The sequence below is a fragment of the Amphiura filiformis genome, chromosome 9, assembly GCF_039555335.1.
Source record: "Amphiura filiformis chromosome 9, Afil_fr2py, whole genome shotgun sequence".
In the NCBI taxonomy this organism is placed as follows: domain Eukaryota; kingdom Metazoa; phylum Echinodermata; class Ophiuroidea; order Amphilepidida; family Amphiuridae; genus Amphiura; species Amphiura filiformis.
This window is the reverse complement of record NC_092636.1, coordinates 23,958,924-23,986,404: the sequence shown is the minus strand read 5'-3', so window position 1 is coordinate 23,986,404 and position 27,481 is coordinate 23,958,924. Positions and strand designations below refer to the sequence as shown.

The window sequence follows — 27,481 nt, the reverse complement described above, 5'->3', positions numbered from 1 at the left end:
CCGAAAAGTGCTGACTCGACTCCGCCGGAAGTTGTGATACTTTCATGGCATGCTTTTAATTTTTTTAGTATAAAAAGCTAAAAATAGAAGAAATTGGTGTTTCCCAGTTTTTGAACATCGTTTGACCAGATGTGAATGAAACCATACCCCTCCGTTCCATATTTAAGGTAAGTACGGTATGTAAAATATGACAGCTAATAAAATTTAAGCTTATAACGGTAAGAAAGCTTACAACATGTACAATGCTGATGTCAGATGTACTGCATCATCATGATCATTCACTCGGTCGGACATTCCAGGAACATTGTCCCCTTCGTCCCCTTTGCACAAGCGCGCGCATAGCAACCAGCGCGAGAAAGGGGAACTACACATGACATGCGCTGCACATGCGCACACTGGTTTTACAAGGCTATTTCCCCTTAGTTACATGGATCGAATCCATGGGTTCCTACAGTCTGATGGCCGATCTGAGGGCTGATGACACACGTTCGATGGGTGTAATTTCCCCTTTGTGACGTCAGCCCGACCAAGAGAATCGTCAGTAGCGAATCCGGTGGTAAATGGAATTCAATATTGACCCCCCCCCAAAAAAAAAATTTGGTATCAACAATGTAAAGAATAGATAATTTAAAAAGAAAGACAATCACAATTGGTGCAAAAAGCAGCTCAATACACTACAGGAAAGTATGGAGGAGTTTACAGTAGGTCTATTTTAATATAATAAGGTTTCAAGTTGCTCGAGAACTCTAGCCAAGAATTTGCTCACCGATAGCGTCACATTCTAGGCTAGAGACCATTGCATTCAAAATCTAGTCGGATTCGGAAGCATGACACGTGTAAAACAATGGAAGTTCAGAAGTAAACACAGCCGATCACGACAAACGATTGCATCAAAAATGTTGCTAAAATTACACTTCCGCAAAATTTTAGACTGTCCAAAATACGCTAATCTTGCTCAAAAGATACAGTTGACTCATCGAAATAACTTTCATCCAAATTTCAACATTAACAGGATAAATAACCTCCGGTGTAAAAATTTGCACCGCTGACCAACTGAAAAACCATAGTAAAGTAGGGCCTACTCTAGCATCGAATGCGTAACTATCGTGTGCAAATTCGAAGCTAGAGTTCTCAGTAAGTTTCAAGATGGCGGTTTTTGTCTGTCAACTTTCTGGGCATATAGAGTAACAGAATTTACACCCATCGAATGTGTGTCATCGGCCCTCAGTGACTTTAGGAACCCATGGATTCGATCCATGTAAACAGAATTTGTGTAACAAATTTTGTTGATCATTAATTTTTCATACAAGCATGCATCATAGGTAGTATTAGTACGAGGAACCCATACCGTACTTGGCTCTGCTAGTACGGTATGGGTTGATGTGTATGCAGAAAGCGGGTGCAACGTAATTTCAATTAGAGCAATTAATAAACAGTACAAGGCTCCAGAAGCTTAAATATCTGCATGTTTGTCATAATATTAATTACACGGGTTGTTGTACTTCTTACCTAAACGTGCATGGCTGAAATTGTAATTAATACTCCATTATGAATCCAGAAAAAAAGTAAGTTTTCTGGAGCACACAATCCAATGTAACTTCAACTTTTAATGCCGTAAATATGAAATATCACATGATCAGATGTCACGTGGTACATGTCAGCTCTGTGCCAAAAGCGATGTTTAGGCTGTTTTCCCAGTCGCTGCATGACGAAATGAAAATCGTGTACGGCCACCCATGGCCGTCGCAATCAACTAATAAGCGATGTGCACTAGTCTATGAATCAAGCCTTTGGAGTAATTACCCTGTGTAATTAGAGTTTGACACATAAAATATGACTTCCAATTTTAGTGCGTAGGTTGCATGTACTGAAGTTTTTTAAATGCATTTTTCATCTTTTTTAGGTGATTGTACATGCAATGCAGCATATGGTTCTTTTCATAAGGAACACATGATTAGATTGATGAACAATTTAGAGTGAGTATATGTGTATTTTACTGACAAATCGATGCACTCAAACTGAGCTGCCTCTTCTGTGCAAACTTAAAATAGGGCAGCGTCAATAACGAAAATGTCATACCGATAAATGACACGTCTGTTTTGCCCGTTTTTTTTAAGTTTGCCTTGCGAACTAAGGTAGTATAGTATCCATGTACATGTATGAATGACACTCATCATGTATTTCTCAATCAATTTTTCAACCAAAAGCTTCGCAAAAATCTTCCAAAATCTCTGCTCTGCATTACTGCAGGTCCTCTTGATTATTGTTGCACCTCATGGTATACCGGTTTGTCCAAAATTTATCAGCACAAACTTCAAGTTATTCAAAACAAGATGATTCGTTTTATTCTACAATCAGGGCGTCTATTCAAGTAATTGCCCCCAAAGGGAGGGAATAATTTTACCCCTTTGGGGAAGAATTTTGCATTTTGAAAAAAGAAAAAAAAAATAGAGGGAAAAACAGAAGAAAGTCAACCGGATTCAAGGAAGATTAAAAATTAAATTACCGTAACTAATTTGGGGGAAAAATGTATAACTGGATTACTGGAACATGTATTATTATGTTTTATTAGGTCACTGGCTGGCAGTGATTGCTCTACAGGGTAGGTGAATTCATAAAGTGTCATTTAGGGAAGAATTATATGGGTACATACTACATAGCATTAGCATACATGTGGTCCCTCAAGTGGCTTTTACCCATTCCCATCCCAAAAATAATTATTTTGAGGGAAACCATGGACTTAAGCATAAAACAGTTTGGTCAGTAATTTTTCCCTGCCTGGGCAATAGTGACTAGTGGTCATACTATACAATGTAGGTAATAATGCACCCCCCCCCCCACCCACACACAAAAAGATCAAGGGAGCTCTGCTTTGCATATTTCATACAAAATCCATTTTCTTTTTAGTTTGAACATCTGCCTATCTAGGGAAGCATTTGGGATTCTAAGGGAAGACAGATCCATCAATTAGTTAACAGCTCTATTGTCCAAGTTAATCTTCCCTTTTAAACCAGATCCAAATCCTTGATTATCCTTCCCTAGGCCTAGATGCAATAGTTTAGTGGCAATCTCTGAACTCTGCTACAGGAGAATTTTAATTCTAAGGCTTTATAAATCAGGGGCATGTGCGTCACCACATATCAGGAGCTGAAAACGCTGAAAACAGTTAGCAAAAAGCTAAAAACACCTAGCAAAAAGCTGCAATTTGGGAAGATCCTATACATTTGTGCAGAGCAAGTGTACTGGTACAAAAAAGGCTGAAAATCAAAACAAAAAAGCTGAACTCTCATACCCCTGTAAATAATAAATCACAGCTATATCTCTGAAAATAATAAAAGAGTCTAGAGGTGTTTGCCAGCCTGTCTTCCCTTTGAACCATATCTGTAATGGTTCAGTGTCTAGACTGTACCATCTAGGAAAAAGTTTTTAGGGGAGACAGAATAGAACAACTCACAACTTAGCCCAACAGTTGTATAAAGAAGTTTCTGGGCCTGACAACACACCTATATTCAGGCAGGGAAGGGAGGGAACAAGAAAATAAGTTATAGTACATGTAGATAGCAACCAGCCTAAATTTTTCCCTTTTGGGTCCATTTTTGGGTATCCCACTTGGGGAAGAATCTGGGGACGGATGTGACACAGTGCGGTAGGGTTTGGGAATAATTTCAATTTTCTGGAAGAATAGACACTGTAACTTCCAGAGCTCATGTTGGTCATTTCTAAGTTAAACTTCTTGATACCCAAAACAGAATATTTTCCATTCACAGGGGCACAGGGCCTTTCTTATCTTACCCAGTTTTTTACCAAAATTTCTGATGTACTCATTCACATGCCACTAGGTCAAGTTTTTATGTCCCAAGAGTAGGTTCATATATGGTCATTTTCACAGTAAAGGGTGTAACTTTTGATTTTTAGGGTCAAAATTTCAAACCACTTAAATATGTTTCTGTTTACTGAAATCATGCATAGGAGCAACTTAAATTCCAGTAAAATAATGTTTCAAGGCTTAAACCTTTTGATTTCTAATAAAAATTTGACATTTCCATAACATTTTGGTTAAAATCTAAGGAAAAATGTATTTTACATAAGCTCAGAAAATTATGACATGAAAGCTGGAATACATGTGAAATCCCATTCCAAAGTAAGTCAACAGATATAAGTTACATTTTATACCATGTTTTGCTATGTTTGTAATTGCAGTTTTGAAATTTTTTAACATAAAGTGTCATTTACAATGGAAATTTCCCAACCTTAAACGTATATTTTTTAAGTTTTAATTGGGTTCCTAAAATAATTTGAATGTCTAACTTCATGTACAAATACTACTTGATAAAAGGAACCTGCCAGCCAAGTTTCACAGAAATTGGAGTTATTTTTAGAATTGGCAATTCAAGCGATTTGTGTTTCGGAGGCTTCAGTTAACAACACAGGTGATCATAAAAGTAAAATATTTGGCTAACTACTGCAAGTTGACATGAAAAAATAGGTAAAAAATATCACAAATTACCAATTTTCATGCTTTACTTCGAAGTATTGAATTTCAGTTGTGACAAAAATTAAATTATCACAGCAAGTCATTTTTTTTGTTTCGGAGGCTTCATGTTAACAATGGCTAAACACTGCAGAAGTAGTTTTTTTGTTAACAACACTGTTGGGATCATCTAAGCTGTTATTTTCTTGTGTGTATTGAATCAATGATTCTATCGGCAGATATTGTAGATTTATAGCATGTTAACTTTTTCACCCATTTGTTTTAAGTATGGCTTTTTTTGCATGTGAAGCCTCCGAAACAGGCTTTTTGGGTATCAGTATATTTTTCAAACATTAACCATAAAATCAACAATTTTTTTAATTTATGACATTCTGCACATATCAAGTAACAATTACAATGCAGATATCAGTATGAAACACCAATTTAGATATGCATAGATGATAATTAATCTTATTGTTGTTTCGGAGGCTTCATTTGTTTCGGAGGCTTCAATTGTTAACGGAAAGTTTGTATTGGGTCCCATTTTCAAACGGTGATATATATCTCCACGATTTAAAAACAAGTGACTTGAGGATCTACTTTGCTACATTTTGATAAATAGATTGGATGAGCTCTTTTATTTATATTTGCCCAAGCTTGCTGAACAGTTTGTTTCGGAGGCTTCAAAAAAGTTAATGGAAAATCGGCTCTTTGAAGTCAAGATTTTATAAAAATTTTAAAATCTTGCAAATCAACTAATTTTTGTTACCCATTTCAAGTTAAGATATCAACTGTTATGAATCAAGAAGAAGTGAAGAAATAACCAAGAATTATGAACCAAAGCTATACCCACAAAGTTTGTTAACAATTGTTAACGGAAAATGAAGCCTCCGAAACGACAAATATCGAAGTCCGGTTCTCAAAAATACAGGGCTGTTCACAATTAAATCTAATGTGGCAGTGTTTACTGAACATATGACCGTACTTTCAGGATAAGAAAAATTATCCATGAACTAGCTGAAGAAAACACAGGGTTTTACAAAAATGTTACTGTTTTTTATAGTTTTCAAAATGGCAATATTAAGTACATTTAAGCCTGCTAAAACTGAACGCAGTAACTCCCAAAGATGATTATGCTACCCAAGGTAGCTGCTAACTAGATGACTTATGTGGCCAAAAATCATGGAATTCTGTGGCTTTATTAGAACACTATGGATCAAAATGTTAAAAATCCAAAGTTACACCCTTTACCGTGAAAATGACCATATACAAAATCTTTTTTCTATCAAGTAACTCTTGATTGGAACAACTTACCTTCCCATATCAAATCTATTCTTGACAAATGTACTTAAATAAATAAACATGCCTGGCTTCATGTAGAATTGCTAGACCCATGAGTCTGTTGAATTTGTGTAGCTTGCTCCTTTGGTCCCTGCCTTCATCTTGTCTTGTGTTTTGCACGCCCCATGCAGGCATCTTTTTTGTGGGACCCCATTGGAATAAAGTCTACACAGGAAGCTAGACTTTATGGTCATCCTGGCAATTCGGCATTTTGGTGTCTATGTTCTTTTTGGTGTGCAACTTTTCCGATTGTGTTGATTTAAAATGTATGTTTGATTGTACAATTTTGTGTCGATTTTTGCCAAATAAATATGAATGAATGAATGAATCAAATAAAATCAAGAGGAAAAAATAGAATACAATGCATGTAGAATTGATTAAAAATAGTAACAAAATATCGCATTAATTATAGAAGCACAGTTTATTTTTTCTTCAATCACTTGACCCTAACTTCAAAATGAAAGGGGGAAAAATATGATCAATCAATCAATCAGGAAGAAAGAAAGAAAGAAAGTAAAGGAGGAAGGAAGGAAGGAAGGAATAAAAAAGGAAGGGAAGAAAAGAAAGGAAGGAAGAAAAAGGAAAGGAATAAAGAAAGAAGAAAGAAAGAAAAGGAGAAAGGAAGGAATAAAAAACGAAAGGAAGGAAGAAAGAAAAGGAAGGAGGAAGGAAGAACGAAGAGAGAAAGAAAGAAAGGGAGGAAGGAAGGAAGAAAGAAATTAAGAAGGAAGAAAGAAGAAAGAAAGAAGGACCAGAGCCAAAAATGGTCATCACTCAACCTAAAATTTACTACATATCTAAAAAAAATAGGATTTTGTTTGTTAAATTATAAGGTCTTCGGTATAGACAATTTTAGCACTAAAAATGTCAATGGACTTTGCAAAAATAAAGAAATTAATTAAAATATGTGTAAAATTCCGTCCCGCCACATTTTGAGGTGATTTTTTTACATTCCTGAAGCGATGAAAAAAAAAATTTTAGTCAAAACTTTCCAAAAATCAACTGCATGTATTATGGTAATAAACATTCCTGAGTACACAAAAATTGACTTGACTTACAAGTTACTTGGACAAAAGGACTTGTGACTTGGACTTGGACTTGACTTACAAAAAGTGACTTGTTACATCTTACAAAAAGTGACTTGTTACCATATCTGTATTATGGGACAAATTTGTTACGGTCTAGAATCATGTCCATAATCAGAAGTGCATGAAGATGAACCAAATATTTGACAAAACTTCTATTTTTAAAAGCAAAGTGGATGAGTGCATACAATTTGAAAACAACCTCTCTCTCTGTCTTGTTTGCTTCATGACATGCAGGTGTTATATGGAATCAAGAAAGTTGAAAGTCTGATGCCAGCCATCCGGGAAACAAAATGAGTTCTAGTGACTCTTCCGATTCAGACTCCAGTTCAGGTTCCTCCTCGGACAGCGAAAGAAGTTACAGTAGCAAGAAATATGCAGAAAAGCGACTACGAAACATGAACTATTTCTTTGATAAATTTGGTATGTGTGACAAGTGTCAGGATATATATTGGGAAATGAGACATACTTGGAATGATGATGACGGGGGCAGTCTTTATTCCTACCGTTGGTATGGTGATGAGAGATATGAAAAGTACGAAAGTGGAGAGGTTGACTGGATACCTCATAAAGATATCATGAAGACATATCGGGAAGAATTGCAAAACTGTTCAGAACACTCCATGCTCTCTGAGAGATCAAGCTTACAGCTGCATTAGTCTTCATATTGGTACGATGGCCTATGCTTACAAGAGGAAGACTACCAAATACTTTGTCAAATGCGATATGGATCATGAGGAGTACAATAGACGTGTGTCAAAACTGCTTATTTTGGACTGGATGATAAAAGATTTGGAAGCAAAGCCTTGTGAATGGGAGTGTTCACATATGCGTCGTATCTGCAGCACACTTGTGACATTTTAGTGATTAGCAAAGACGTACATGTAGCACCATTGGATTGAAATAAAGACTTCTTGTAAAACTTAGTGATACTACATTGTAATGTGTTTTGTGTTGAGTCAGAATGAATATTCTTACATGTCTAAGTTTTTAAATAAAAAATATGATGATACAAATTTGATGTGTGGATCATGTCGTAAACCAAAATTTACAACTTCCGTCAGCAAAAAATATTTCTGTTGGTAGATTGCAAGTTGAGCTCCCCCCCCGTTCCTAAAACCTGGCTACGCTACTGATTAGGCTATAAAGAAAATAAATAATATCGTACAGACTTTCTCAAAATTTGGTGAGGGAGGCTCTTATTATTTGATTTTAAATTTATTGCAAATTTAGTATTCATTTCTGTGTAAAATTGTAATTGCAATGGCTTTGTCAACATCATAGAAATGGGGAGGGCCGGGAGGCCCCTAATATTTTTGTTATTTCCCTAAAGCCCTACCCCAAGCATGATAGTGTTTTTAAATGATAACTGCAACAACTTTAGTCAACCAAGTGAGGGAGCTCTTGAATTATAAGAAAAATAACAAAAAATATTTGAAAATATCCAAAAATTGGGTAGGGTGGGGACGATTTAAATATATTTTACTTGGCCTTACATGCATATCATGATAGTCATATAACAACCAATAGATACATTGTAAATGGCTGACTATCATTGACTGAGTTCCGCAGTCTAGCCATGGCTTAAGGTTACTGCCTCTTTTCGAGGTTTTGAGCAAAAAATGGGATGAATTTGCCACATTAAGTATCAAATTTGGTCCAGAAATAATCATCGGAAAAATAAAAGTTATACCTCATCTTAAGGTGGTATTGGATGCATTTTCTAGAAATTAGGAAATGCTTTGAGCATGTTTTAAACAGATGAATTGAGTAGGGTAAAGTACACTGATCAATATGCCTTTTGTTTGGAGTAAATCCGACATACGGTTTCCATAATACATCAATTTATATGTTCTTTGTATCCTATTGTTTTTTGTCAATAGGCAATATAGTTAATGAGCTAAAAGGACTGCAAAGGCTCATTAATATGTAATTTTGCCAATATTTTGCTAAAACCAATGCATAAATGTTCAGGGTACTTTTATTTTGCATACTTTTGCCCTGAAACTTGGTCAAAGTGTTTCTAATATGTTCTAATGTATTATATAGTGAAGCCGCCCTCTAATTTTCATATTTGCATAATTAATGAGCTAATTTGCATAAATGCTAATTAATTATGCAAATATGCAAATTAGGGGGCGGCTTCACTATATAATACATTAGAACATATTAGAAACACTTTGACCAAGTTTCAAGGCAAAAGTATGCAAAATAAAAGTACCCTGAACATTTATGCATGTATTTTTAGCAAAATATTGGCAAAAAATTATATGTTAATGAGCTTCTCCAGTCATTTTAGCTCATTAACTATATTGATTATTGATAAAAACAATAAGATATAAAGAAAATATAAATTGATATATTTTGAAAACCGTATGTCCGATCTGCTTCAAACAAAAGGCATATTGATAAGTGTGCTTTGCTCTACTCAATTAATCTGTTTAAAACACATTTAGAGCACTTTCATAATGGGTCCAATACCACCTTAAAGGTAAAGGTTTATATATTATTATTTTCCCATTGTTATTTTTATAGCCTTAATCAGATTTTCACTAGAAGCCTATGACTTGGGTCCTCGCTTTCACCACTCGCTGTTTTATTTTTGGACCATTGACATTATGTTATACTTCACACCGATTTCTCTACCAAATTGTAGGCATGTGTCAAACATTCCAAAATTACATTCTTGCTATAAAATTTTAATATCTGAGCCTCAAAATATAATTTACAAGTTCTAGAAAACGTAAATTTTCGACTGAACTTTTGAATCTGCCAAACTGTCTTTAAACTCTCAGGAATTCATAAATTGATTCATTTTTTCCCAAAAATTCAACTTTGCAAGACATCCAGGCATGTTGGTATTCAAGCACATGTAACATTTGACGTAATATTATTGTCCAATTTTTCAGAATTGGGCATTTTAGATGACGGGGTACTCTGAAATAGGCATTTTGCATAACACATGTGTTTGCTCTTTTTGGGACAAAAGTGTTAATTTGTCGCCAAGTTATTGCACGAAATCAACTAACATGGGAACGTTAATAGTTTCCGTTGGAGCATAATTATTATGCCCAAATGTTTACTTACATTGAGTTTCGCCAAACCAGGTAATTTCCCATTTTAAATATCCTGCCGGTTCTCTCCAAATTCACCTTTTCGGTAAATCCCATAACCCTTTGCGAGTACACCTGAGAACTCGTCATTTGACGTCACACCGACTTGCAATGCGCAGTAACGATGTTCGATAAACGATGTGCGCAGTGGCGCGGAGCGGCGTGACGCAGAATGACGAGTTCTTAGGCATGTAACATTTGACGTAATATTATTGTCCAATTTTTCAGAATTGGGCATTTTAGATGACGGGGTACTCTGAAATAGGCATTTTGCATAACACATGTGTTTGCTCTTTTTGGGACAAAAGTGTTAATTTGTCGCCAAGTTATTGCACGAAATCAACTAACATGGGAACGTTAATAGTTTCCGTTGGAGCATAATTATTATGCCCAAATGTTTACTTACATTGAGTTTCGCCAAACCAGGTAATTTCCCATTTTAAATATCCTGCGGTTCTCTCCAAATTCACCTTTTCGGTAAATCCCATAACCCTTTGCGAGTACACCTGAGAACTCGTCATTTGACGTCACACCGACTTGCAATGCGCAGTAACGATGTTCGATAAACGATGTGCGCATCAGCGCGGAGCGGCGTGACGCAGAATGACGAGTTCTTAGGTGTACTCGCAAAGGCTTATGGGATTTACCGAAAAGGTGAATTGCAATGTTTATGCTGAGATCTTATATTCCAACACGCTTGTGCACTGAACACTTTACGGCACCACATAGAGCAGGTCATGAATATTAATGAGCAGCGTGTCGGATTTGAGTTATTACCACGGAGCACTACTATAACACGCTATTTTATAAATAAATAAATAAATTTTTATAAATAAATAAATAAATAAAATAAAATAAATAAATAAAATAAATAAAATAAATAAAATAAATAAAATAAATAAATAAAATAAATAAAATAAATAAAATAAATAAAATAAAATAAAATAAAATAAAATAAAATAAACAGAGTATGAAGAGCGAAAGAAAGAGCGAAAGAAAGAAAGAGCGAAAGAAAGAAAAGAAAGAAAGAAAGAAAGAACTAGAGTCAACAGACGCTGAATACAAGCCGCAATTTGACCCCTATAACTTGACCCCTGGGTTACGGATGGGGTCAACTGCTCTTGCATTGTGCTTAGGATGTCATAAGAAATATTCCTGGTGAATTTCAGCTTAATCGAACTTAAACATGGATTTTGATTTTTAAAATTTTTGATTGACCTTTTGACCCCCTTAATGACCTTTGACCTCAATGAAAAAAAAAACCTTATGTACACCGACAAAATGCATTGATCCACTTTTAAATAAAAAATTCTAACATGTTCAGTTCTTGAGATAAAATTCTTGAAGTTATTCAGCTAAAAACAGGAAGTGACCCCTTAATGACCTTTGACCCCCAAAATAAAAATACCATGCATACATCAGGGAACACTAATTCATGTATGTTGGTTATATTATTCTGGTCTGTTTACATTTTGAGATAAAAATGTTTTGAACATTTTGATAATTTTGGTTTTTGACCGGAAGTAACCCCTTAATGACCTTTGACCCCGAAACTGTAGGCATCCTAAAGGCCCTGGCTAATAGCAATGCATGTGTGTTAATGGCGACTCTCTGCTATGTAATTTGTACAGACAGTGATTTTTTGAATATTTTTTACAAATTTTTCAGATTTTGACCGGAAATGACCCCTAATGACCTTTGACCTCAATTCTTTTTAGGAAGTTTTAAGCACTGCCACATGTTGATTCATATGCATGAGTCACATGATCATTGCATGTAATTTGTGGAAGGAGTAGCATTTTTTGTGAAATCAACATTTTTGGCCATAAGGTCAAGGTCAAAGGTCACAGTCAGGTCAAAGTCAAATGTAAGGTTGGGCCTAATCCAGTGGTCATTTGGCTGAAGTATGGTTGAAATCTGTCGAAGCATAAGAGAGCTAGGGCGAAACGTGGCAAGTCACGCAAAATGTCACGAGTTGCCAGAAAGAAAGAAAGAAAGACTAGAGCAACTGTGCCCTTTGCAAGGGCACGAGGTAAGTTAGGCGTATGACTGTGATGACATCATCACGCAGCAATACTGTGCAACGTTAAATTTGACCCGACCTTTGTCTTGGTTCAATTGAAGCATTTTGAAAACTTGACCTTTGACCCCTTTATTGCCCCTTAATGACCTTAAATGAATTTGAAAATATTTTCAACATGTTTAGAATGTCATAAGGATCATTGCATTCAAATTTCAGCTCAATTGGAGCATTTTGGAACACTTGACCTTTGACCCCTTTATGACCCCTTAATGACCTTAAATGAATTTTAAAATGTTTTGAAAATGTTAAGAATGTCATAAGGACCATTGCATTGACATTTCAGCTCAATTGGAGCAATTTTATAAACTTGACCTTTGACCCCTTTCTGACCCCTTAATGACCTAAATGAATTTTAAAATATTTTTTAAATGTTTCAAATGTCATAAGGATCATTGCATTTAAATTTCAGCTCAATTGGAGCATTTTGATAAACTTGACCTTTGACCCCTTTATGGGCCCCTTAATGATATTAAATAAATTTTAAAATATTTGAAACATGTTTAGAATGTCATAAGGATCATTGCATTTAAATTTCAGCTCAATCGGAGCATTTTCGGTTAAAATGACCTTTTTTGACCCCTGGGACCCCTTGGATGACCTCTGACGTTAAACAACACATAACTTTTGTAGCCAGCTACCCAATACTGCTTGTGACCGAGTTTGGTCGAAATCCGATCAAGGATGTGGCAGAAGAAGCAAATTGTGAGAAAGAAGAAAGAAAGAAAGAAAGAACTAGAGCAACTGTGCCCTTTGCAAGGGCACGAGGTAAGTTAGGCGGAAGACTGTGACGATCTGATCAAGCAGCAACACTGTACTGGATAGTATTAATTTTAGTAAGACTGTTTCATTAATTGCCGTTTTAATATACCTTGATCATGGAAAGCTGGCATTTTGAAAACTGGACCCTTGACCTCTGTATGACCCCCGTAATGACCTTAAATGAATTGTAAAATATTTAAAACATGTTAAGAATGTCATAAGGATCATTGCATTTAAATTTGAGCTCAATTGAAGCATTTTGAAAACTTGACCTTTGACACCTTTATTTCCCCTTAATGACCTTAAAGGTCCGTAACCCGATCGACAGCATCATCCCCCGATTTTTTTTCATTGTTGATGAGGTTTTGGTATCACATAATAGATACTATTTTTCTCATTACTATCCTGAAATTTGACGCTCCAAGTCGATGTATTTCGAGAAATCATGAATCACAGCGGTTTTACAGGTATACCAGTTTGTAAACAATGGTAAATACTTTGGAATTCTGGGAGGGAATTATGAATCGAAATATCAGTCACCGCATAACAGCTACTTTGGTTTCAGCGTCATACACATTCTGTGAAAAAGCGAACCACACTAACTGCTGAGGAGACGGTTTGCCGTATATAGTTATTAAAACGGCAAGAGTAAGCGTGGTGTGCTGAATAGCTCAATTGACTAAGCGCGTTTGTTTTTACCGAGAGGTACCGGTTCAAAACCCGGTCTCGGAAGGGCTTTTTTCCTCTCCATTTTACTCAAACTTTTTTTATATTTATTTGAACTGTACATATTGCAAGGGGAAATATATTTTGTTTCCTTTTTTTCTGAAACGGTACGAAAATAAAAACATTTTCAGCATTCGTCATTGCCTGCCCAGAATGCAATTCACGTATACCAAGGTATTGGATTGCAAATTTGGCTATTTATTCACATTTACGCTGAAAATGCTCTCGTTTTTTCACAAAGCAGCATAAAGGAGGCGATATTTGATATTATTATGTAATTTTAAAGACAATCCATATCCAAAACCAATAGGGTTACCCCCTTTAAATGAATTTTAAAATATTTTCAACTTGTTAAGATTGTCATAAGAATCATTGCGTTAAAATTTCAGCTCAATTGGAGCATTTTGAAAAACTTGACCTTTGACCCCTTAATGGCCCCTTAATGACCTTAAATAAATTTCAAAATATTTTAAACATGTTTAGAATGTCATAAGGATCATTGCATTTAAATTTCAGCTCAATCGGAGCATTTTCTGTTAATATGACCTTTTTTGACCCCTGTGACCCCTTGGATGACCTCTGACGTTAAACAACCCATAACTTTGGTAGCCAGCTACCCAATACTGCTTGTGACTGAGTTTGGTCGAAATCCGATCAAGGATCTGGAAGCAGTAGCAAATTGTGAGAAAGAAGAAAGAAGAAAGAAAGAAAGAAACGACAAGAAAGAAATAAGTTAGGCTGCACGCCTAACTTAAAGAAAGCACAACTAGAGCAACTGTGCCCTTTGCAAGGGCACAAGGTAAGTTAGGCGGATGACTGTGACGATCTGATCAAGCAGCAACACTGTGCTGGATAGTATTAACTTGACCTTTGACCTCTGTATGCCCCCTTAATGACCTTAAATGAATTTTAAAATATTTAAAACATCTTAAGAATGTCATAAGGATCATTGCATTTAAATTTCAGCTCAATTGAAGCATTTTGAAAACTTGACCTTTGACCCCTTTATTGCCCCTTAATGACCTTAAATGAATTTTAAAATATTTTCAACATGTTTAAAATGTCATAAGGATCATTGCATTCAAATTTCAGCTCAATTGGAGCATTTTGGAACACTTGACCTTTGACCCCTTTATGACCCCTTAATGACCTTAAATGCATTTTAAAATGTTTTTAAAATGTTAATAATGTCATAAGGACCATTGCATTGAAATTTCAGCTCAATTGGAGCATTTTTAAAAACTTGACCTTTGACCCCTTTATGACCCCTTAAATGAATTTTAAAATATTTTTTTAATGTTTCAAATGTCATAAGGATCATTGCATTTAAATTTCAGCTCAATTGGAGCATTTTGATAAACTTGACCTTTGACCCCTTTATGGGCCCCTTAATGATATTAAATAAATTTTAAAATATTTGAAACATGTTTAGAATGTCATAAGGATCATTGCATTTAAATTTCAGCTCAATCGTTGCATTTTCGGTTAAAATGACCTTTTTTGACCCCTGTGACCCCTTGGATGACCTCTGACGTTAAACAACACATAACTTTTGTAGCCAGCTACCCAATACTGCTTGTGACCGAGTTTGGTCGAAATCCGATCAAGGATGTGGCAGAAGAAGCAAATTGTGAGAAAGAAGAAAGAAAGAAAGAAAGAACTAGAGCAACTGTGCCTTTGCAAGGGCACGAGGTAAGTAAGGCGGATGATTGTGACGATCTGATCAAGCAGCAATACTGTGCTGGATAGTATTAATTTTAACTAGGCGGTTACCCGTATTTGGCGGTTCTCGGCTGTCGCGATTACCTGGCTGATGGTGACTTTACCCACCAAGTTTTATGCCCATAGGACAGTTTTTACTAATTTGACCTCAGATGACCCCTTGTGATCTCAAAATGACCTTCCAAAATTTGGCTCTAAATGTTGACTGTACCCACCACGTTTCATGCCCATACGACAGTTTTTAGTAATTTGACCTTGGATGCCCCCAACATCACCGTACAAAAATTTGACTCTAAAAGTTGACTGTACCCACCAAGTTTCAATGCCATACGACATTTGTTACTATTTTGACCTCAGATGACCCCTGGGTGACCCCGGATGACCCCAAAATGACCGTCCAAAAATTTGACTCTAAAAGTTGACTGTAGGCTACCCACCAAGTTTCATGCCCATACGACAGTTTTTACTAATTTGACCTCAGATGACCCCTGGATGACCTTGGCCCACTTACCGAAACAAACTTGTTCTGTCTGAGGTCCAGATGCACCCACCCACCAAGTTTGAGGAACGTATGACCCTAGTCTCCGAGAAAATAGGCGGCGGAAAACAGTTGTTACTAATTTGACCTCAGATGACCCCTGGGTGACCTTGACCCACTAACCAATACAAACTTGTTCCGTCTTAGGTCAAGATGCATCTACCCACCAAGTTGCATGCCCATATGACAGTTTTACTAATTTGACCCCTAGATGACCTCTGGTGACCTTGACCCACTAACCAATACAAACTCGTTCTGTCCCGGTCAAGACGCACCCACCCGTCAAGTTTGAGGAACGTGCGACCCCCAGTGTCCAAGAAAAACAGATTTTACTAATTTGACCCCTGGATGACCTCGGGTGACCTTGACCCACTAACCAATACAAACTTGATCTGTATGGGGCAACATGCACCCACCCACCAAGTTTGAGGCACGTGCGACCCCTAGTCTCCGAGAAAATAGGCGGACAGACACACAGATAGACAGACAGATAAACAGACAGATAGACGATGCGTATAATCATATAGACTAGGCGGTTACCCGTATTTGGCGGTTCTCGGCTGTCGCGATTACCTGGCCGATGGTGACTGTACCCACCACGTTTCATGCCCATACGACAGTTTTTAGTAATTTGACCTTCGATGACCCCAAAATTACCGTCAAAAAATTTGACTCTAAAAGTTGACTGTACCCACCAAGATTCATGGCCATACGACATTTTTTACAATTTTGACCTCAGATGACCCCTGGGTGACCCCGGATGACCCCAAAATGGCCGTCCAAAAATTTGACTCTAAAAGTTGACTGTACCCACCAAGTTTCATGCCCATACGACAGTTTTTACTAATTTGACCTCAGATGACCCCTGGATGACCTCGGGTGATCTTGGCCCACTTACCGAAACAGACTTGTTCTGTCTGAGATCCAGATGCACCCACCCACCAAGTTTGAGGAACGTGCGACCCCTAGCCTCCGAGAAAATAGGCGGAAAACAGTTTTTACTAATTTGACCTCAGATGACCCCTGGGTGACCTTGACCCACTAACCAATACAAATTTGTTCCGTCTTAGGTCAAGATGCACCTACCCACCAAGTTGCATGCCCATATGACAGTTTTTACTAATTTGACCCCTAGGTGACCTCTGGTGACCTTGACCCACTAACCAATACAAACTTGTTCTGTCCCGGGTCAAGACGCACCCACCCGTCAAGTTTGAGGAACGTGCGACCCCCAGTCTCTGAGAAAAACAGTTTTTACTAATTTGACCCCTAGATGACCTCGGGTGACCTTGACCCACTAACCAATACAAACTTGTTCTGTGTGGGGTCAAGCTTCACCCACCCACCAAGTTTGAGGAACGTGCGACCCCTAGTCTCCGAGAAAATAGGCGGACAGACAGAGTCACAGACAGACAGAGGCACAGAGTCACAGACTACCAGTATTATTATATAGACTAGGCGGTTACCCGTATTTCGCGGTTCTCGGCTGTCATGGTTATTGGCTTTTGCAGATCTCAAAATCAGGGTGTGTCCTTTGGCTGGGATCACTGTCCTCACAGATGAGGTCAATTGCAGCTTTTTGCAATTTGACCTGACTTTCGCTCTCAAATCTGAGCTTCCTTGGCCAAAGTTACACCGACCCACCAAGTTTCATGAGCAATTTGAAATTTTGACCTTTTTGACCTATGACCTCTTCACCGTAGGTCTGACAAAAAGGTCACATTGGAAACTTTTGTTTGTTAGTCCAAGGTCCACCCACCCACCAAGTTTGAGCTCTATAGGGGCAATTTGAAGTTTGTACCTTTCTTGACCTATGACCTCTTAACCGTAGGTCTGACGAAAAGGTCACCGTAGAAACTTTTATTTGTTAGTGCAAGGTACACCCACCCACGAAGTTTGAGCTTCATAGGGGCAATTTGAAATTTTTACCTTTTTGACCTATGACCTCTTCACCGTAGGTCTGACAAAAAGGTCACCGTGGAAACTTTTGTTTGTTAGTCCAAGGTCCACCCACCCACCAAGTTTGAGCTTCATAGGGGCAATTTGAAATTGTTACCTTTTTTTGACCTATGACCTCTTAACCGTAGGTCTGACGAAAAGGTCACCGTGGAAACTTTTATTTGTTTGTCCAAGGTCCACCCACCCACCAAGTTTGAGCTCTATAGGGGCAATTTGAAATGTTTACCTTTCTTGACCTTTGACCTCTTAACCGTAGGTCTGACGAAAAGGTCACCGTGGAAACTTTTGTTTGAGAGTCCAAGGTCAACACATTGGCATGGCTAGATTTGCCATTTAAAGTGTTTGAAATTAGACTTCAATTGAACTTGACCCCGGCCTTGACCTTTGACCTTAAAAAATATAAACTTGTTCTTCCTCATACCAAGCTGCACCCACCCACCAAGTTTGAGGAACGTGCGACCCCCAGTCTCCGAGAAAAGAGGCGGACAGACAAACAGATACACAAACACACAAACAGATTCTGGTGAATTATAGTAGGATAAGACTGTTTCATTAATTGCCGTTTTAATATACCTTGATCGTGGAAAGCTGGCATTTTGAAAACTTGACCTTTGACCCCCTTAATGACCTTAAATGAATTTCAAAATATTTAAAACATGTTAAGAATGTCATAAGGATCATTGCATTTACATTTCAGCTCAATTGAAGCATTTTGAAAACTTGACCTTTGACCCCTTTATTGCCCCTTAATGATCTGAAATGAATTTCAAAATATTTTCAACATGTTTAGAATGTCATATGGCTAATTGCATTTAAATTTCAGCTCAATCGGAGCATTTTGGAAAACTTGACCTTTGACCTCTTTATGACCCCTTAATGACCTTAAATAAATCTTTAAAAATATTTTTAAAATGTATAGAATGTCATAAGGATCATTGCATATAAATATCAGCTCAATTGAAGCATTTTGAAAAACTTGACATTTGACCCCTTCATGACCCCTTAATGACCTTAAATGAATTTTAAAATATTTTTTATATCTTGAGAATGTCATAAGGATCATTGCATTTAAATTTCAGCTCAATTGGAGCATTTTGAAAAACTTGACCTTTGACCCCTTTATGGCCCTTTAATGACCTTAAATAAATTATAAATGTTTTAAACATGGTTAGAATGTCATAAGGATCATTGCATTTAAATTTCAGCTCAATCGGAGCATTTTCGGTTAAAATGACCTTTTTTGACCCCTGTGACCCCTGGATGACCTCGGACGTTAAACAAATCCATAACTTTTATAGCCAGCTACCCAATACTGCTTGTGACAGAGTTTGGTCGAAATCCGATCAAGGATGTGGGAGTAGTAGCAAATTGTGAGAAAGAAGAAGAAGAAGAAACAAAGAAATGGCAAGAAAGAAATAAGTTAGGCTGCACGCCTAACTTAACTAGAGCAACTGTGCCCTTTGCAAGGGCACGAGGTAAGTTAGGCGGATGATTGTGACGATTTGATCAAGCAATACTGTGCTGGGTGCTGGATAGTATTAATTTTAATAAGACTGTTTCATAAATTGCCGTTTTAATATACATTCATCGTGGAAAGCTGGCATTTTGAAAAGTTGACCTTTGACCTCTGTATAACCCCTAATGACCTGAAATGAATTTTGAAATATTTAAAACATGTAAAAAATGTCATAAGGATACATTGCATTTAAATTTCAGCTAAATTGAAGCATTTTGAAAATTTGACCTTTGACCCCTTTGTTGCCCCTTAATGATCTTAAATGAATTTTTAAATATTTTTAACATGTTAAGAATGTCATAAGGATCATTGCATTTAAATTCCAGCTCAATTGGAGCATTTTCAAAAACTTGACCTTTGACCCCTTTATGACCCTTAATGACATTTAATGAATATTAAAATATTTTAAGCATGTTTAGAATGTCATAAGGATCATTGCATATAAATTTCAGCTCAATTGGAGTATTTTCGGTTAACGTGACCTTTTTTGACCCCTGCGACCCCTTGGATGACCTCTGACTTTAAACAACCCATAACTTTTGTAGCCAGCTACCCAATACTGCTTGTGACTGAGTTTGGTCGAAATCCGATCAAGGATGTGGAAGTAGTAGCAAATTGTGAGAAGAAAGAAAGAAAGAAAGAAGAAAGAAGAAAGAAATGGCAAGAAAGAAATAAGTTAGGCTGCCCGCCTAACTTAAAGAAAGCACAAGAAAGAAATAAGTTAGGCTGCACGCCTAACTTAAAGAATTGGAAGAAGACAGCACAAGCCGACGTTTGACGTCGGCTTGTAAAGAAAGAAAGAAAGAAACGTATAAATACATAAATGAAACGTATTAAAATAAGCTCAATCAAGCAGCAGTTAGTTAACAATAATCAATTTATTAACTAAATTTTGTAAATAAAGGTTTGGACCACTCTGAAGTAATTAAAAATAAGTAAATAATTAAGAACTTGCATAGTCTTGCAATTATAGTTTGTTAAAAAAAATAGCTTGCCCACCCCCTTACACTAGTCTCCTCCGCAGCCAGTTTGGTTACGCTCCCTCCACACAAACAGTCTGCCAATTGCCACTTATAACGCCGTTTCTGATTAGCTACACGAATCTAGCCGTAGAGCTGTACATACGGGAACTTGATTGACCTCAGTCAGCTGGCGAGATGGCGCGCCATGGCGGGTCAAACTTGCTCATGAATAATAAAGTAGCCGTCTAGCCGATCGACCAATTGAAAGCTTTGTTTGACGTCAAGCTGGATGACGTCGGCAGAAAACCGTTAGCGAATCAAAAGGACCAGTTCGTGATCATTGGCAGACTGTTTGTGTGGAGGGAGCGGAACCAAACTGGCTGCTGTGGAGACTACCCCTTACACATGCCAACCAGGGACGGATTTAAGCAGTGGCCCGGTGGCCCGGGGCCAGTGGATTTTGCCTCGGGCCAGTAAACTTCCAACAATGCTGGCCCGGCGGGCCACTAGATTTTTGATCTTGATATAACTGAGGCAAGATATAATCAGTGATGGACACAATTGGACACAGTTTCTGCTCCACTTGTCACCTGTACCTGTGTGTAATTTATATTTTTATTTAATGATTTTTTGTCTATTTATTCTTATCCTTGTGTTGCAAGCAAGTTGGAAATATACGGCCGCTTTTTACGGCGATGTAGGCCTACATACTATTTCCAAACTCTTTCATGCTCTATCTGATGATGATAGCAATATCGCAAATACCGCATACTTGAACCTTTTATTTTGCATTTTTTTGTGAACTTTTGGAACTATAGATTAAGGAAGGACTACTGACTTAACACACAAGTAACATGTATCAAGTTTTGTAGGCCTAATTGGTAGTCTCTAACTTTAAAAGTCACATTGGAACGTGCAGGCCCATGACCAGGATTTCTAAAAAGTGGACTTTTGTTCAAGATTTGGACCTTTTTTGACCGACAAGGACTAAAAACCTCGATTTTTTTGCTCGCTATGCTCGTGAATGGGTCATTTCATCACCACCTGCCCCCTGGTTACGGGCATGGGAACATGCTTCTTTATTTGCACTTTTTGCAGTAGAACATATTGAAAAAGTTGGGCCAGTAAATTTATTGCAGGGCCAGTAGATTTGCCGTTTCACTGGCCCGGAAGGCCAGTAGAAAACTGAAACCTAAGTCTGTCCCTGATGCCAACCACCCTTGGCAAATGGCCAATTATTTAAAACTTGAAAATATCTGTGCCAAAATTCTTTGCTGCCCCCTCCCGGCCTGCCTAAAAATCTTGCCCCCCCATAATTTACCACCGCCCGAGCGGTCTGGGCAAAAAATGGGGGTCAACAATAATAATTTTGGGCAAAAATATTTCCGTTGGTATATTTTAATAAAATGGTGGTGCCCCTAACCTGTTAGAACAGGTTAGGGGCACCACCATTTTGTGTCCTTGCCCCAGGCGCCACAACCCCTAGGGTCAACACGAATATGTCAGTGACCGGAGTCATTTTTATGACCCCCTATCGTGGGCTAAAAACTATTTATGACCCCATTATCTCGGGCTGAAAATTTTTTATGACCACCACCCTCCCTCCCTTCCACCCACACAAATTCAATCCATTGTCGAAACTAAGGCTGAAAAACTGATTGAAGAAAGAACGTATATGCGAAGCGCACAAAATATTATATAAGATTATGAATGCTGTAAGTTTAAGAATGCGCACATAGCCGCGCAAAATTTTTTTGAGTCAACAGCCCTTAATGATTTTATAACACCCTATTGTGTAAAACAATTTATGATCTCCCTATTTTGGCAACAAAATTCTATGATTTTATAACACCCTATTGTGTAAAACAATTTATGATCCCCCTATTTTCTATGACCCCCTTTCGCCCTCCCCCCCCCCCCCCCCACCCCCATTTTACCCTCCCACCAGGGCTCATAATTATAATTATTGCACAGTCCCTACTTTATTCGATTCTGTTGAATGGTCTTTCAATATTAATTACATGCACCCTACATCATCAGTTGAACACAAGGCATTACACATAGGCCTAGTGTTATACTACGCATGACGTCACCTCATTAATATTATCAACCTGCGCTACGTAGTTGAACTTTTAGGCACGGCGTACAATAGGACTGGCTGGGAGTCTAATACTGTATGTGGTTGTCGACGAGTGTTGTTGCCAAACCCGCGATTTGGTAGCCCAATTGGGCGACTTTTGACAATTTCCTGTCCCATAGAAACCAATGGTTAAGAAAAAATTTGGGCGACTTTCCAACTTTCCCGTGACTTCCGATAGTTTCCTGCCCCATAGAAACCAATTGTAAAGAGAAAAATTGGGCGACTTTTCGATTATTTTACCCGCGATTCGGGCTGAAATCTTTTGGCAACCGTGATTTGGAGACTACATACATCGCTAGCGTCCTTAACAACCATCTACTGTTGTCGAAAAATGTCAAAATTGGACGGTTTCATGATTTTTTTTCATTGTTTTTTTTATTTCACATGATCAATAGTCATATCGCCTTGCTAAAAAATTGAAAATATTTTTTTAGACCAATCAAACCAGTATACTAGAGTATGTACCCTTAAGGGGGTACTACACCCCTCGATAAATTTGTGTCTACTTTTGCATTTTTCTCAAAAACTAATAACACACTGGTAACAAAAGTTAAGTATATTATAGGGGCAATGAATCCAGTTACTACAATGGAATTTTAGTGATCCAAGACAAGCGGTTCGTTATTTATGATAAGAAATGAGGTACCGCTAGGATGTACCTCATTCCCTATCATATATACTGAACCGCTTGTCTTGAGTCACTGAAATTTCAGTGTAGTAATTGGATTCCTTGCCCCAATAATATACATAACGTTTGTTACCAGTGTGTTATTATTTTTTGAGAAAAATGCAAAAATAGTCACAAATTCACCACAGGGGTGTAGTACCCCCTTAAAGGCCCATTCAGTGATTTTCTCATCCGGACGATCGTAAAAATCATCAAAATTCGGATTTTGGTACCTTTGTCATTGTCATAAATATGTAAACAAAGCCGGCTAGTGGTTCAGCCGAAAGCCGTGTATTTAAGACAAAAATAAGGAATTTACATGAATCTGTAATTTAGATACTGACAGTATCTAAATTAGCTACATGTACATGTATTTGAATGGGGCTTCATCTTCGTTAATACTGCTGTTTTCTTTGTGTTTTGTCTTTGTATTTTTTCATTTCAAAAACACCAAATGACAATTTGAATGACTTATCCTTCACTTTTAAGCAATTTATAAGCAATTTTAATTTTTTTTACACTTTCGCTGGGATCACTGAATGGGTCTTTAATGTCATTGTCATATGGCATAGGGATTCATGATTGTACAGAATAAACATTTTTAGTCTGGCTGCCAAATTCTGTAACTTTTCCACAGAAGCTTGTTTTGGTGTCCATAGTTTTGTTTTTGGTGGATTTTGTTAAGTTTACTGGACCTCTGTCAGCATAGCATTTGGAGATAGGGAGGGTCAAAGCTTATACAGAGGTCAAAATTAAAAATGCTCAAATATTGTTGGAAGGCTTACCAAATTATTCCGCTCGTCTTAACGGTCAGAAACTTATCTATGACATATTTTCTAGAGTTATAAGCAAAAAGCTCAAAGGTCACGATTTGACCTCCATAGGGGTCAAAACCAGAAAAATTATCTTCACAAAAATAGTCTCAAATTGTTCATTTTGATCTACACATCCCCCTCACACCCCTCCACACACACAACACATGCATTTTCATGTATGTATGCATATCATGATAGTCATCTAACAACCAATAGATAAATGACTATCATTGACCTACATGTATCAAACTGTTCTTTTTAATTGTTTATACAAGATGAAAAATGTGAGACTATTTTCAGAGTATTTTCAGGTTTTGACCCCTGTGGAGGTCAAATGGTGACCTTTGACCTTTCTGCTTATAACTCCAGAAGAGAATGTCACAGATAGGTAAAAGGATACTTTTTCTGGATCACCATGACAAGAGGAATAATTTGGAGAACTTTTCAACAGCATTTGAGCAGTTTGAATTTTGACCTCTGTATGAACTTTGACCCGCCATATCTCAAAATGCCCAATGCTGACAGAGGTCCAGTAAACTTATTTTTGAAGTTGGGTCTTGAGAAGCAACATCCATCAAAAACAAAACTATGGACACCAAAACAACGTCATACCCACTTGCAGCTGGACTAAATCAAGGTTAGAATCAACCCAATGACTGTTTCTCATAACTGATGTACATGTTTTTAAAATACTTTAAGAACATTTTTTTTTAATGGGTCAAAATAGCATATTTTTGGGTCCCTGTGTCTAAATTTTTCACAGAAGGGGTCCTGGTGCAAAAGCGTATGATCAAGGCAAATAAACACAATCAAAAATGAAAGCCAATTGTTTAATACTTTTAAGTTATGGCTTTGAACAAGTTGTGTACACTTTTCGTTGGATTTGAGGAAAATTGCCCACACAATAAAGACATATGTGAAGTCATAATATATTCTTACAAGTTACATGTATTAATTATGGGACAAATTTTTTACAGTGTAGATCATGTCCATAATCAGAAGTGCAGTGATGAACCAAATATTTTACAAAACTTTACTAGTAAAGATGTTGTGTGCATACAATTTGAAAACCACCCCTCTCTGTCTTGTTTACTTCCTGACATGCAGGTGTTATATGGAATGAAGAAAGTTGAAAGTCTGATGCCAGCCATCCGGGAAACAAAATGAGTTCTAGTGACTCTTCCGATTCAGACTCCAGTTCAGGTTCCTCCTCGGACAGCGAAAGAAGTTACAGTAGCAAGAAATATGCAGAAAAGCGACTACGAAACATGAACTATTTCTTTGATAAATTTGGCATGTGTGACAAGTGTCAGGATATATATTGGGAGATGAGACATACATTTGATGATGATAACGTGTATGGCTATTTTGCCAATGAATGGTATAGTGATGAGAGATATCAGCAGTACGAAAGTGGGGAGGTTGACTTGATTCCTCATAAAGATATCATGAAGACATATCGGGGAAAATTGCAACGCTGTTCAGACTGTCCGCGCAATAAAAACACTCCATGCTCTCTGAGAGATCAAGCTTACAGCTGCATTAGTGTTCATATTGGAACAATTGCCGCAAATGCTCACAAGAGAGAGAGTGCCAAATACATTCCCAATTGTGAAATGGGCAATGGGGAGTACAATAGACGTGTGTCAAAACTACCAATTTTGGACTGGATGAAAAAAGATTTGGAAGCAAAGCCTTGTGAATGGGAATGTTCACATATGCGACGGATTTGCAGCACACTTGTGACATTTTAGTGATTGGTAAAAACGTAGCACCAGTGGATTGAAATAAAGACTTCTTGTGCAAGTTCTTGATACTAAAAGTGTTTATGTGTGGAGTCATAATAAGTACCTATTTGTACATGTTTTTATTATGATATGTTTCAATTACAATACGTTTTAACATATATATGCACTGAAGAAGAACTGAATGTTTTATAAAAGTAAAGTCGGTGTCTGCATACAATTTGAAAACAAACTCTCTCTCTTTTTACTCCATGGCATGCAGGTATTATTGATATGGAATGAAGAAAGTCATAAATCTGATCTCAGCAATTCATGAAACAAAATGAGTTCGAGTGACTATTCCGATTCTGACTCTGACTCAAGTAGCAGCTCTTCAGGCAGTGAAAGAACTAGAAGTTTTAGTAAGAAGAAGTACGCGGAAAAGAGACTGCGGATTATGAATCATTTCTTTGATAAATTTGGTATGTGTGACAAGTGTCAGGATATATATTGGGAGATGAGACATACATTTAATGATGATAACGGATACGGCTATTATACTAATGACTGGTATAGTGATGAGAGATATCAGCAGTAATGAAAGTGGGGAGGTTGACAATATACCTCATGAAGATATTATGAAGACATACCGGGAAGAATTGCAAAGCTGTCCAGACTGTCCGCGCAATAAAAACACTCCATGCTCACTGAGAGATCAAGCTTACAGCTGCATTAGTATTCATATTGGAACGATTGCAATTGCTGAAATGAAAAATGCTAGCCAGTTTTTTTGCAAGGACACAGAAGACCACGAGGAGTACAATAGACGTGTGTCAAAACTGCCAATTTTGGACTGGATGAAAAAAGACTTGGAAGCAAAGCCTTGTAAATGGGAGTGTTCACATATGGTCATTTTCACGGTAAAGGGTGTAACTTTGGATTTTTAACATTTTAATCCGTAGTGTTCTAATAAAGCCACAGAATTCCATAATTTTTGGCCACATAAGTCATCTAGTTAGCAGCTACCTTGGGTAGCATAATCAGCTTTGGGAGTTACTGCTTCAGTTTTAGCAGGCTTAAATGTACTTAATATTGCCATTTGGAAAAACTATAAAAACAGTAACATTTTTGTAAAACCCTGTGTTTTCTTCAGTTAGTTCATGGATAATTTTTCTTATCCTGAAAGTACAGTCATATGTTCAGTAAACACTGCCACATTAGATTTAATTGTGAACGGCCCTGTATTTTGAGAACCGGACTTGATATTTGTCGCTTCGAGGCTTCATTTTCCGTTAACAATTGTTAACAAACTTTGTGGGTGTAGCTTTGGTTCATAATTCTTGGTTATTTCTTCACTTCTTCTTGATTTATAACAGTTGTTATCTTAACTTGAAATGGGTAACAAAAATTAGCCGATTTGCAAGCTTTTAAAATTTTTATAAAATCTTGACTTCAAATAGCCGTTTTTCCGTTAACTTTTTGAAGCCTCCAAACAAACTGTTCAGCAAGCTTGTGCAAATATAAATAAAAGAGCTCATCCAATCTATTTATCAAAATGTAGCAAAGTAGATCCTCAAGTCACATGTTTTTAAATCGTGGAGATATATATCACCGTTTGAAAATGGGACCCAATACAAACTTTCCGTTAACAATTGAAGCCTCCGAAACAAATGAAGCCTCCGAAACAACAGTAAACTTAATTATCATCTATGCATATCTAAATTGGTGTGTTTCATACTGATATCTGCATTGTAATTATTACTTGATATGTGCAGAATGTCATAAATTTTAAAAAATTGACATTATGGTTAATGTTTGAAAAATATACTGATACCTTAAAAGCCTGTTTCGGAGGCTTCA

The 27,481-nt window shown here is 37.2% G+C and overlaps 1 long non-coding RNA gene across 1 annotated transcript; it reads left to right on the top strand.

Annotated features, from left to right (window-relative positions):
- LOC140160776 (uncharacterized) lies at positions 1–26,523 on the top strand. Its single transcript, XR_011860016.1, has 3 exons — positions 1–167; positions 25,005–25,665; positions 25,905–26,523. It is a non-coding gene; the product is annotated as an uncharacterized lncRNA (long non-coding RNA).
- Positions 26,524–27,481: the final 958 nt, after the last annotated feature.